We start from the raw sequence: 14,048 nt of genomic DNA, 5'->3' as shown, positions 1-14,048 counted from the left end.
GGTTAACTACAGCAAATTGAAGGGTGCTTCACAGATGCCTGCATTCCAAACCTGCCTTTTTTTACTTCATGCCTGTCTTCTTCCTGCCCACTTTAACTACTTGGCAAAAAAAGGCTCATGGGACAGTGCACTTGACATGGTCATGAATTGAATTCTCTTAATGGGCAACAGAGCCTTCAGAGAGTTGCTACAGGGTTTTTGTCAGGTGTGTTCATTTCGCCCTGAAGCGGTCCAGGATAGAAAAGACTGGCATGCAGCACTGGATTAAAATTGGGATAACCTGGGTTTAAATACCCACTTCCTAAGCCTTGAAATAACCATGGCCTAATATCACTCCCTCAGCCTAATGTATTTCACCAAGTTGCTGTTGGGTGAGAGAACCAATGGACCAGCTGAGTTTCTTAGAGGCAGAGCAAATTATCAGTGTAACAGCTAAGGCAAGTCACTGTCCCACTGATGAAGGTGCTTAAGGATAGGCTGGACATTCACGTGGTAGACCTGTCAGGAGTGGAACTGGCTGGAGCCAGGGGTCGGGCTCGATGGCCCGGGAGGCCCCTTCTGACTCTGTTTCTGTGTCTTTCTGCTTGCCTTTTACTACTGACCAAGAAAGAAAGCATAATTAATTTTCCAGGGAAGAGATAATATTATGCATTCTTGCCCCAGAGCTATCAAACAAATTCCATCAGTCCTTCATCCAATGGTGGTTCAAAACCCATCAAAAATTACAAGGTAGAGATTTAAGAAAAGGAGGAAGGAATTTGAGCAATGAACAACAGAGTTGGAACTAGTTCCCTTGGAAGTGTTGTCAGCTCCATCTTACTAAGAATATAGACATATAGAAATGTAATGTAATAATAATAGCAACTAAAAAGTAGGCAAGGAAAGATGCCCAAGAAACAATAAAGTCTTATCTGATGTGGAAGTGGGTACATCCACATTTCACCTCTCACCACATACATTAAATAAATACTGTACCCCAGAGGGAAAGTAATTGCAATCAACAAAGAACCAGGCCTTGCCTGCATTATGTGACCTTTTGACCAGGATGAGTGGAAGTTTCCTTCTGGAATCTCTGTGGAACAAAGAGACTTCTCTCTTCCCCCACTCTGGGAACAGGTGCATTTGAACTGGCCAAGCAAGCACAGTCTGATAAACAAAATGGGGAGACTGGAGGGAATTCATTCTAGACCCCCTACTGGGAAGTTTTCATTAGGACTAAGTGGGAAGTTTTCTATTCAGAAAGGTACAGTTTTGTCCTGCCTACAGCCCCCTGTGGCTGAATGACCTCCCATCAAAAGGCATCCCAAGCTTTTGTTATGCAAGAGAATCAGGATCTAGCAAATCTCCCCATTCTTATGTACAGTCAGAGCAAAAGGAACCTAGGGGGAGTTGATGTGAAAGCCATTCTGGGCACTGGAATGTGGCAGCATCTAAACTCCAGATGTGGTTTGCAGCTTGCCAACAATCCACTATGATGTCTGAGGCATCAACCCAAGTTAAAGAATGTATATTAGTCCTCTTTGGCCAATCAAGTTCTTGCTTCTTGGGCAGATTCCTGCCTAAAAATCATGAAGCTGCAGTGATAGGGCTATAGTGCTCCTTTAAAAAAAATGGTCCTAATTTGAACAGCTGGCAGGTACACCTGAAATTCAGCTTGTAATGTCAACTCTGTTAGCAAAACTACTCTGTGCCAACTTGTGGGATGTTAGTAAAGGGACAGCAAGACAGTAGACAACTCAGTGGTATAAGAGCAATGGGCTTCAGTTTGTTACTTGAATTATAGATCTTTATTATGGACTGGATTCAGACCTAAGCATAGTCAGGACAGTTCTGTGGAAAACAATGGGTTAGGCCTGAAAGTAAAGCTGTAGCAAGCATTGTGACAAGCTTTTCTCATTTTCTTGGCAAAGCTTGCCACAGCTTTACTTTTGCCAAGGGTGACCATTTATGCATCACCCAAAACAGGGAAAAAGATGCACATTTGCACTAAAAATGGGTAGATGCCCATTTATATCATCACCACACTTTTGATGACTATAACTAGAAATGCAATGTAGCTCACCATAATGTAGAGCAGGCTTCCTCAACCTGGTGCCCTTCAGAAGCATTTGGACCACAGCTCCCAGAATTCCCATCCAGCAGGGCCATTGAGTGGGAATTCTGGGTGTTGCAGTCCACATGTGTCTTGAAGGCACGAGGTTGGAGAAGGCTGGTGTAGAGGATTGTAACAAGTGAGATGTGTGCTAGCTCAGGCTGCTTACCAGGTATAAACTCCCAATGTTACAGTTCTATATACTAGATGGAGATATAGAGTTCGAATGCTTTCTATTCCAAGAGAGAATGCTTTCAAAGAAAGGGCCATCTTCTGTAAAGTAAGATACATGACAACTACCATAATTCCTCCCCTTTGCAACTGTGTCTATGGCCTGGACACTTCTTGTTTCCCTGATCTTATTTCCGGGAATGCCAAGCTGCTTCTCAGCACCTCTTTCAAAAGAGCAGGCAGTTGCCTTCTTTCTAGGATATTTGCATGGCTGTGGCAGACTCCCTCAGCATCTTGGCACAATAGGCAGTTGCCTGCTGTTCCTCTGTGGTTCAGCCAGGGTTTCAAGAAGGGTTCACAAAGGAAGCAGGGCAGCCTCTGAGGAGAAATGTATGCACGCATAGGTGTATGCAATACACACCTATGAAGATGTGAGGGTCACCTGGGAAAATGCGGGAATACATGTACAGAAAGAGTAAAATACTGATGCCAAAAACCTTTACACGTAGACATAACGCTTCCAAAAGTGAATGGTTTGATTGCCTATTTGCAAGTTAGCTCATGTCCTCTTTTTTCTTCTAAAATGCAAATCATTCCTCATCCCTCCAAGAAAGGAAAATGAAGGCTTACTGGGAATTTACTCAGTCTCAGTTCAATTTCCATTGATACATTTCGAAGATCTCTTTGCAGCATTATCACCTTAATCTAGGATTTGAGGATATTTTGCAAGGGATGTTGAAAGCTAACTTCACCTGGGAAAGTTGCTTGCATTCTTGCAGCACAAGCCTATGCATGTCTACTCAGAAGTAAGATGCACCCAGTTCAGTGGCACTTACTTCCAAGTAGGGATATACAGAATTGTAGTCTTAATTACGTAAAGTATGGGTGGAAGGGAGAGATCTCTGAAGTTTATTTTGGGTTCACTGTAGAAAAGGTAAAAAAAAAAATTATAGGCCTGTAGATCTCTCTCTGAAAGGCAAAGAAGAAATAGGAGAATCTATTCAAAAATGTTCAAAACATGTTTTTCTACATGTGAGGAGCCAAAGGAGGTCGGGGCAGTCCCCCAGGTGTCCTTGGCTGCCCAGCAACAGTAGCTGGGCTCAGTCAGCACTGCTTAAACAGAAGGAAAGCATATCAGGACAAGAGCTCTTTCAATGGCTCAAGGACTCTAAGGGAGAAGGACCAGGCAGGGCAGAAGCAAAGGGGCGCAGCCTGCATGCTGGCAGCTCAGGGCAGGGGAAAGCGTGACTGAGCTGCAGAAGGAGGGTGGCGGCACCCGTGCAGTGCAGGCTTAGCAGGTATGCGATGCCCCCGTGTTCAGTTGCTGGCATTTCCGAGCAGATCAGGGTGCAGAGGTGGCTAACACCTCTGCATCAGATTCGTGGGGAGCTGCAGGTTGCTAATGAGAGCTGGGAGCTCAGACCGAAGTTCTGCAACCTCTTTCACTGGCTGTACTCTGTGGAAACAACAACCGAGATGGCCTGTATCAATGACTAACAGCCCAATGCCGTGCATGTCGATTCGGAATGATGACCCTTGTGTTCAGTAGGGTTTCCTCTCAAGTTTAGGCTTAGGGAGGCAGCCTAAGTGAGGCACTTCCAGGATTATTCCTTCATTTATAACAGGGATTTCACTCAACTACTGGTGGATATTAAGACAAGAGTTTGCTTTACCATCTGCTAGCCCCTGGCAAAATCACTGCAAAGCTGGCGCTTCACCAGCAGGTGTGCAATGCAGCTTGATGGCTTGGTGCTGAATCCAAACAGTCTGAGGCCACACTGGGTTGGATCCAGAATCATCCTTCTGCCAGTAGTGGGAAACCACCAGCTGAAATGAGACTTCCCTTGTTAACCTCTGCCATTGTGTTTAAAATACATTTCGTTCAGTTTGTATCCCCATGATACAGGACTTGGCTGTAGTGCAGGACTTGGATATATTGGTTGTGAGGAAAGCAGAGGGTAACCATTAGTGGGGAATCATTGGGATGGCGGCCGGTGACAAGCGGGGTCCCCCAGGGCTCTGTTCTGGGGCCAATGCTGTTTAATCTTTTCATCAATGACATGGAAGAAGGGGTGAACAATCTGCTGATCTAATTCACAGATGACACTAAAACTGGAGCAGTGGCCACTACTGAGCAGGTATCCAGATCCAAAAGGATCTGGACAGACTATGGAAGTGGGCAGGAGACAACAGGATGGCGTTCAATGTGGATAAGTGCAAGGTCTTGCACTTGGGGCACAGGAATAGGTGTCATAAGTACAGGTTAGGTGACAAGTGGCTGGAGAGCAGCACTTGTGAAAGGGACCTCTGGGTGCTGGTTGACTGCAGGCTAAGCATGAGTCAGCAGTGTGATGTGGTGGTTAAGAGGGCAAATGCCACTCTTGGTTACATAGCCCGAAATGTGGCTTCTAGATTGAGAGAGCTATTACTACCACTCTATACGACTCTGGTGCACCTGCAACTGGAGTATTGTGCTCAGTTTTGGGCCCCTCATTACAGGAAGGATATAGCCAGGTTAGAGTCAGTGCAGCGTAGGGCCACAAGGTTGGTGGCCGGTTTGCAGGGGATGCCATATGAGGCGAGACTGAGGGAACTGGGTCTCTTCAGCCTGGAGGAGACTCAGAGGGGATATGTTGGCAACATACAGGTATGTGAGGGGATGTCACATGGAGGTGGGTAGAGGCCTGTTCTCCCATGCAGAGGAAGGCAGGACGCGCTCCAGTGGAGCAAAGCTCAGGGAACCAAGGTCCCATTTAGATGCCAGGAAGCACTTCCTGACAGTCAGGACCCCGAGGGCATGGAATGGTCTTCCATGGGAGGTGGTTGAGGCCCCATTGGTGAGGGTGTTCAAACATAGGCTGGACATGCACATGGTGTGCATGTTGTGAGCGAAGCCGGCTGGAACCGGGGGTCAGACTAGATGGCCTGGGAGACCCCTTCTGACTCGCTCTGTTTCTATGTTTCTATGACTCTAAATCTAGAGCTAACTTGGAGGGTGTGTATGAGCGCTGCAGGGGGAAGGAGAGGAATTCCCATTGCACAAGTGGTACCTTTCCATTAGCAGATCCAGTGGATGGATCCACTAGTTCCATCTTGCTGTTTCCAAGGCAATTTCCATTCACAGCATCACAAAACCCTGCCTTTGAGATCTGTCACTTGGCTTTCATTAACCTAGTTGCAGCCTTAATTAGCCAGGGGGCATTCGAAGAAGCCAGAGACAGTTGTGTTGTGTACTTCTTTCCCTCAGTACACAAAAACCAAGGAACCTTCAAATCAACAAAGCTCAACAATTCATGGATGACTATGAAGAGAAAGAGACTTCCTTCTCACTGGGCTCCTGCCATGCCTTCAATAGTCTACAGGATGCTGTCAGGATTCTACTGGCTTAAAGCGTGCCCTCCAGCCCAAAAATTTTGAGTGCTGAACAAGTGGCATTTGAACATTCAGCTCAGCATTGGAGCACAGAACCAACCTTGGTGAGCCTGGTCATCATCTCACCTTCCTTGCAAAAATGAGGCCCCAAAGTGCCTCCAAAATGCACCAGCAGAACAGTGGTCTTTTGTCAGAACCACTTACTGGCTATCACATACAGAGGCGTAAGCAAGTAGGACTGCAGCAAAATGTTGCAGTATGAAGTATTCCTGGGAGCCAGCCTGCCATTTCCAAAATAGTCCCTTACTTTCCACCTCCTCACTGCCCCACGGACAGTTGTCACTGCATGCCCACTCAGCAAGCCCAGTCCTCACTGAGCTGTTTTTCCCCCTTGAGAGAGTTTTTACCCTTCTGCAAACTCTGGGTTTTCCCTTAGTCTGTCAACTCCTCCCTCTTGTGTGTGACTTGTTCTGCTTTGGCTATGGAAGGAGTTACACTCCAAGAGTAAGATTCGGGGAAGCAATGTATTATATCTGAAAAGCTTATATATTTACCCTGCTGGCATTTTCTCCAGGACAAATCTCCGTACATGTCTTGCGGCGCTTCTCTCCCACCTCCTTCTCTCCTTCTTTCTCCCCTGCCCTCTCTCCTCCGAGACTGAGAGCAGGACTGCTTAATTTCAATAATACCTGCCTTCTTTTTCTGCATGGGCCGCTCACGCTGGAATCTGGAGCAGCGAACCCAGATGCTCCTTCTCTCGGGACTGTAACGCCCTTTATCCCAAGAGCATCAGCAGCTGCATTTTAAAAGGTCAGCCAGTATAGCTCAAGCACTCCGTTATTAGCACTGTATGCGCCCCCACCAGGGCTAATCTTTGATGAGTCTCTGGAGAAGAAGCGAAATTCCTTCTGCAGTGATCTCTTTGCCAATCATGAAAACATTTCGGCTGCAAAGAAATTCTGACTGAAAGGTGATTGAATGTGTACCCAGGACGAGTGCTAAGCTGGGGTGGTGGTGCAGAGCAGCAGGGAGAGAAAGTACCTAATCCTTTGAGCAGCTGTCACCATAGGTAGGGCAGGGAAAGAATCCTTTGGCTGCTGAGGACGCAAACACATCTGTCATCCCGTAACTCCAAATACTTCACTTGCAATCCCTTTGTATTTAGGCTCCACACATGCCTGCCTGACAGCAGCCCTGATGGCACTTCATTTGGGAGGCTGTCCCTGTTTACATAGGAACCCAGCAGGCTGAAGGTGATTAACCCCTGGAAGCAGGGGGAAAGGGGCTTTGGAAGAGCTCAACTTACCTAGCCAGCAGATTTCCACCTGCTAGTCTAACTAGCGCTAACACAATCCGGGCATTGTTATCTTTCCAGTTAAGGAAACGTTTTGTGGACAGTCCTTCCTCCTCACAGCTAAATTTTAAAGATGTGTTGGCTCAGGTGTTATATGGATTTGTAGGTGCTTCCAGGTGAGATGTTTGTCCTGCCATCACCCTACTTCACTCACTGCTTTTATGGGGTCAGATTACACCTGCTATTCTTAGTCTTCCTGTGTTTTCCCCGCTTCCATCTTGCTTACCACAGAAAATCAATTAAGGAGAAAAGGCAGAAACGTTGCATGATGCCTTATAGCTGTAATTCTAGGAGCCCTCCATCTGGAAGCACACGTAGGAAGGCCTTGCACAATGGGGCCAACAACCCTTTGTTGTTTACACAGGGTGCTGATTTTTGTCCAGACTTACTGATTAAACAATCATGTGGTTACTTAGGCAGGGCAGTTTTCCTGCTCTGTCTTCCCCCCCTCACCACCATCCCTGCAGCCCCTGGAGCAAAATCCTTGCCCTTGCCTTATTCTTGTCAAGGGATGGCAGCAGCTTCTTCCTGATTGGTCCACTGCGGTCATGAGGTGGGCTCGCTTTTTTTCCTTCCTGAGTATACCAGCATGCAAGTGGTGCTTCCCAGCCACTCCCCCCAACAGCGATTTTTATTCCATAAAAAGAAACAGTTTTGCCACAGTTTCCCCCTTCTCCCTTCCAGGGTATTTTGCCATTTCTCCCAGTTTCCAAAAGTGAAAAGAGAGATGGACAAATTGCTTGACCAACACAATAACGTGAGCAATGATGCATCTGTTGCTAGAGAGCTGAGGGCAGTGGAAATTGAGGGCTCAGAGTGGTACTTCTGTAGCTACTCTTGCCTGGGGGTTCTAGGGTTTTCATGCCAACAATGGTAAAATGGGTCTGGTTAACTGGAGAAACTGGAGCGAAGCATGGAAACCTTAGAACCGACCATTGATTCTCCCTGTGGTTTCTGAAAACCAGTCCTATTAAGCAGGAAATTCAGACCTGGGACTACAGAGCCACAGTGGTAAGATTTCATCATGGCTTCTTAGGGCATGTGAACCTGCCCATAGTTTCATAAATGACTGATTTCAGATGCATGGAATTGAACTATGGATTGTTGTTGAAATGTGAATTATCATGGCAGAATCCAGTTGCACTAAGCCATGGCACCCCATGAAGGGAATCGATGTTTTATTGTTGGGTTGTGAACTGTGGGTTCCTCACCAGGATTTGTTAAACCACATTTGAACAACCCACTGTTCAGTAACAACCCATTGTTATTGAGAGGTGAGGTTTCAATAGAAACTGCTACCGTCTGGATTTCCCAATCCCCAAATGCTACTGTGTCTTATCTGAGACGGTCCAATTACACAATAAACTTCATCTCTCAGAGACAATTTGTTAAAATTAATAAAATAAATAAATTTTGGGAACAAGATCTGCAAAGCAGGGCATTGCACATGTGCAAGCTTGCTGCCCCTATGAAAGTGTAGGCCAAACTAGTGCTATTCTGGCTGACAGGTGGTCCATGATAAAGGACATGGACTGGCTGGGCTTCTGATCTTCACGTGCTTGGCCCAAGGGCCCCGCAGTGAGCACACTTAGAATCCACCTGCTTCCCTGGACTATTTGGGAACCTTAATAAGGCAGAGTTGAAGCACAGCTGCTCAACACATTCAGCTGAACACACTTGTTCGGGCCTTGATGCTGAATGTGCAAAGGACAGGCATTTCCTTCTGTAGTTACAGGCACACTGCAGGAAGGGTTCAGACATGTGTTACCCCACTTTCCCTACTCACATTAATTTTGAATGCTTGAAAGGGATTACTATACAGACGTGTATATGCACATGCAAATACACACACATGCATACTTGGTTTCATTACAAACCTGCAAATACACCATAGAACAGACCCACACTGAGAATCCATGTGCAGTCACTTTATTTCTGCAGATGGTGGACATAAAGAGTAGACAGTGTCATCTTTTGTCTGTCATTCCAGTAACTGATATATTGACAATGACATGTAACTGGGTGAACCTGATGGCTGGTGTCACTGAACTGACTCCAATGGATTTATGCCCAGGGTTTATGTATCCTGCTGTGCCCATGATTACAAATGCAGAGGCAACTAATAGCTGACAGAGAGAGAAAGAGAGAAGAGAACTTGGACATTTAAGGCAGGTCTGCATTAAGTTAAGTCTTGAGAGGTTATGGAATTCTGCTGGTGAATTTATTAAGTTCCTCCAAGGTTATGTATTAAGTTCCTCCAAGGTTAGGTCAGGTCTACAAAATACAATGACAACACACTGAACAAAATAGTGACCTTTTCAAGAAAAACAGGCTGTACTTTTGCAAACAAAGAAATCACCCTGTATTAAGATTATGTTCAGTGTCTGATTTTATTGTAAATATTCTGAATGGAAAATAAATCAGAACAATTTTTCTAAAGTTGCAGGGCAACGTAAGTTAAAGGTATTTTGATGTGCAGTCGTAATAAGATATAATTCCATTCATTCCTCCTACCAGATTTTGTCAAAATAAATCTAGAAAGCAAACTTTTATAGGAAAATGTACAAACTGGGCATTAATGGCTCATTTATAATTTGAACACTTATCTCAAGATTTGCCGTTTTTGCCTTCCAAGGTGAATTGCCAGAAGGATATGTCTAGAGGGAACTCCTTGGATCCTCGTATATCCCATTTCAATAAACTCCAATTTTGCACCCATCTGAACTGCTTTTTACATTTTATAATATTTAGTATTATGCTTGCATCTAGGATAATTCTTTTAGAAATGTCCATGAACAAAACAAATTTTGAAAAATACTTCATCTTCATACCCATGGTAAATCAGCATCCATCTTATTAAGAAGCAGACAGGCCTGGGTCTTCCTACAGCTGCTCTTATGGAACCAACCTCCTACTTGCCAACTCTCTGCCAAGAATGGTCCAGGCACCCTTGCATTCATGTTGGCACAACATATGTGGATTCAGGAAACCCACCCACTGCTAAAACTCCACATCAGAGGAGGAAAATTCCAAATCTACAGTGTGGCTGGCAAGATTTTATTAAAAGCAACCAAAGGGATGCAGAGTCATGATCCGAGAACTATCAGTGCTGCTAGTCACAGTGGAATGTGCTCCCTCCATTCTGTCTATGGAATGCGCTCCCCAGAGAGGTCCGCCTGGCGCCATCTTTATATGTTTTTTGGTGCCAGGTTAAGACGTTTTTATTTAATCAATATTTTAATAAGTTTTAATATTGAATTTTATCATATTTTAATTGCAGAGTGGGTCGTTAATTAATTCATGTTATGTTAGATATTTGCATTTTATTTGTTTAAGCCATCCTGAGGCTCTTGCAAAGGACGGCATACAAATATCCTGAATGAATGAATGAATGAATGAATGAATGAATGGCTATATGTTACCACCAGTCTATGTACCAGTGGCTGGGAGACATGAATGGAAGGGTGCTATTGCACATATGTCCTTCTTAGGGGCTTCCCAGAGGCATCTGGTTGGCCGCTGGGGGAACAGAATGATGCATTGGATGGGCCTTTGGTCTGATCCAGTGTAGTTTTCCTTGCAGGCATATGTGCAATCTTTTAATTCCTCAGAACTCTTCATCAGGCTAGATACTGAGAAAACTATCAAACACTCCCCACCCCGGTTCTCACTGTATCACTGTAACCACCTACAATTTTTCTGCATCAGAACTGACTGAATAAGTCAATCATACCCAGTACTAAGATGCATCAGAATTATACACTTGCAATAGAGGCATATGAAAAAAGGGCCAGACTAGAATTGTGCTGTTTGCTCACTTCTGCTACCTGAAAATGCCAAGCACTGATCCTGGAAACTTCTATGCAGAAAGTTTGTGCTCTGCCTCTGGGATACCACCCCCTTTCTTCTTTTGCTGGGTTATAAGTTGGCATAATGAACACATTTAACTGCTAATATTCACATGAGAAGGCCGTATTCTCTGCATTCCAGACTGTAATGTGCACCTCTTGCTTCAAAATCAGGAGTATATTCTCTTATCTGCTTCCACAATTGTGGCCATAAATATGTTACCAGAGCTATCAAATGTCACAGTGCAATCCGCTTGGCAGGTTCTTCCTTATTACCCCCTTTACTGCTCTTTCCCTTTTGATGGTTAGGAGCAATTTGCTCTCACAACAGAGTGTAAGTTTTTTGTCTTCAACAAAGGAAGCACTTAACTACCTGAAACATTTCAGTGATGGATGACCGGGGTGATGTCTGGAAGCTACAATAGATGTTGCCTCTTGCAATGGAATTGCCTTCCACAGCCATTTGAAGGATGCACTTGTTAATGAAACGGCTGAAGAAGTGGCATATTTCTCACCTCTAATAGGTAGCTGGCTAGGTGATAGACACAGAAGTGAATTACTAATTACACGCTGCATTTTCTAAACATCCTTTCAGGATATTCAAACCTGGGTCTACTGGGAAATCCATGGCAGCTTTGCCCTACTACTCAATTCTTCAGTGCAGCTAGCCCAACAGAAACTATTCTAATACAAAAAGTCTGTTTCTTTATAAGGCAATCCAACGAGTTCAAGGCAGACCAGCAGTTTGAACCAGGGTAAGAGGCAGAGTTTCCCCAAAGAAGTTGCTTGGATGTATGTTCCACTGAAGCCTAGGGGGCTCACTTCTGGTCAATCCATGTACATGTTGCAGCAAGCATCTGTAAAGAGCTGTGGGCAGTCGCAGGGCAGTCCTCTCTTGGATTGCTCTCGGCCTAGTATACATAGTAGGGAATCTAGATAAGCCAGTGTGCTGCTGAGATGAATGGGCATGGGCTCCAGAGAGCAGAAGTCAAGTCTTTTGTGTTGCCCATTTCAGTGCATTTATTCTTAGTAGTATTAGAATACTACTAAGTATTCCTAACACGGAATACAACCCTCTGACATCAGGGTCATTGGTTGGTCTTATCAAGACATCTTATCAAGATTTCTGCATGGCCTACCTTACAGCAGGTAGTCATGTCAGGTGGAAGAGATAGGGTATCTGTTAACCCACCAACCTTCCCCTGTTGGTATGTGGGCAATTTTCACGTCCTCCCTGTTGATATGGGTGAAAATTGCAACCTGGGTGTCTCTAGCTTTTAACTCTAATGCCAAGAATTAAAATTAAAGGACGCCATGAGCCCATCATGCTCTGATACCTGTCTGGTTTCACACGGTCACACTGCCTAGTATACAGAGATCAATTATTTGCCCTCTCTACTTTTTTAAACTGAAGGGCAGTGGAGCTGGAAAATGTGTTGTTGGCATAAGAAGAACAGGTCTAAAAAGCCATCATACCCAAACCCTACTGCTGCTCTCCCACATTTGGGATCCACTGTCATGCTTTCTCTGACCAGGAAGGTTCAGTAACAACTAACCATCAGTGATAGACATGTCCTCCATAAATTTGTCCAGTAACCTTTCACAACCATTTAAGCCCTGAGCCATCTCTTTGTACCAAGGAATGCCAGAAATGTGTGTTCTGTGAAGTAGTGCTTCCTTTTGTCTGTCATTGATCTACTGTCAAATTCATTGGAAGACTTTGGGTTCTTGGGCAGAACCTCCCCAGCTTGGTTAATGTTATAAATCCAGCTTTGTAAATAAGCCCATCAAATGATGAGTCTTCTGGCAGCTAACAGAAGAAAACTTTCATTTGTATGCTGGGTGCTCTTCTAGCAACCCACTTGGCTTTTATGCCATGTGTGACAGTGGTCTATCCCTTTTCCACCAACCGCTCACTCACCTGTATACAATTCCTGGATGGTGCTTAATGACAAGGTTGTTATAAAACATGTTCACAGTATTTTCTCTGAACAAATGGTGTAATTCAGAATGCAGCTATTCACCGATTTCAGTAGGGTTTACTCCATGTGGAAACAGGATTGCAGCCTAACAAGACCCAGGTACCTTAGTCTTTTTCTCATAGGAAGAAGTGCTTCAGTTCCTTGGTCATTCTGGGTCCCTCTTTCAGCACCTTTTCCATCTTTGAAATATGGTGGCCCAAATGCTTGCAAATAATCTTTAGAGACGTTTCATGCCCTTTCCTCCAAGCAAGTAACAGATTCATAATCATTCTATTCCCAGCATGATTTCTATTTTTCACAGCTACTTACTGAGTGGTGGCTTTCACTGAGCTGTCTACTTCAACTTCAAGACAGTTTCCTTGGCGGACCTTACTCAGACAGACTTTATGGCAGTTTCACCCCAATGTGCATCCCATTATGCTTATATTAAACTGCATCTGCTGTTTTGTTGGCCATTCACTCAGTCCCACAAGACCTTATTGTAGTCTGCCTGGGCTTCCAATGTATCCCAAATGACTTGGTGCCACCCACAAACACGATTGCGTCATTGTTCACCCTTGCCTTCAAATCAAGAGCAAGTCAAATATCACAAGTCTCAGTACAGACCTTTGTGGGGATCCCACTGGCCACCTTCTGTCATGAAAGCTGACCATTATGCCCAGCCCTCTGTTCTTGAGCTGGCTAGTAATCCATAAGAGGCCACATCCTTTCCTTACACAGCTTCCACAATTACTTCGCAGTCTTCGACAAATGAATTTGTAAAAGGCTTTTCTTAAAAGTCCATGTCTCTTATTCAATTGCTTGCAAATAATATTTGAAGATACCTCATGCCATTCCCTCCAGCAAGTAATTGCAGCATTGCCAGGAGGCCATTTTGATGAGGAGAAATGGCAGGGGAAGAAGGGCAGATCTCCCTTTTGTTAGAGCCGCCACCCTGCCCAAATCTGGAGGTTTCTACAGCTGAAGTTTAGCAAAAACAATCAAACAGCAGCAAAAAACACATCAGGAGACTTAATCACAGACCTGCTGCATTATGTGTAGTTTTGGCAAGTTCACCTCTTAAGTGATGATTTCATACCCCTTACAAAGAACCACACTTCCTATTTCCTTAAATCAGAATGTTCTCTAGCTGTGCCTCCTAAGGAAGCTCTTCCACAGCTCATTGGAAGGGTTGGTTATACCCTGGCACAACCTGGCCAGGTCAGCTCTGCTATAGCCAGTGCTACTGT

The sequence above is a fragment of the Varanus komodoensis genome, unplaced genomic scaffold (genome assembly GCF_004798865.1).
Source record: "Varanus komodoensis strain SLA01 unplaced genomic scaffold, ASM479886v1 scaffold1, whole genome shotgun sequence".
Taxonomy (NCBI): Eukaryota; Metazoa; Chordata; class Lepidosauria; order Squamata; family Varanidae; genus Varanus; species Varanus komodoensis.
This window is presented reverse-complemented; position numbering follows the sequence as displayed.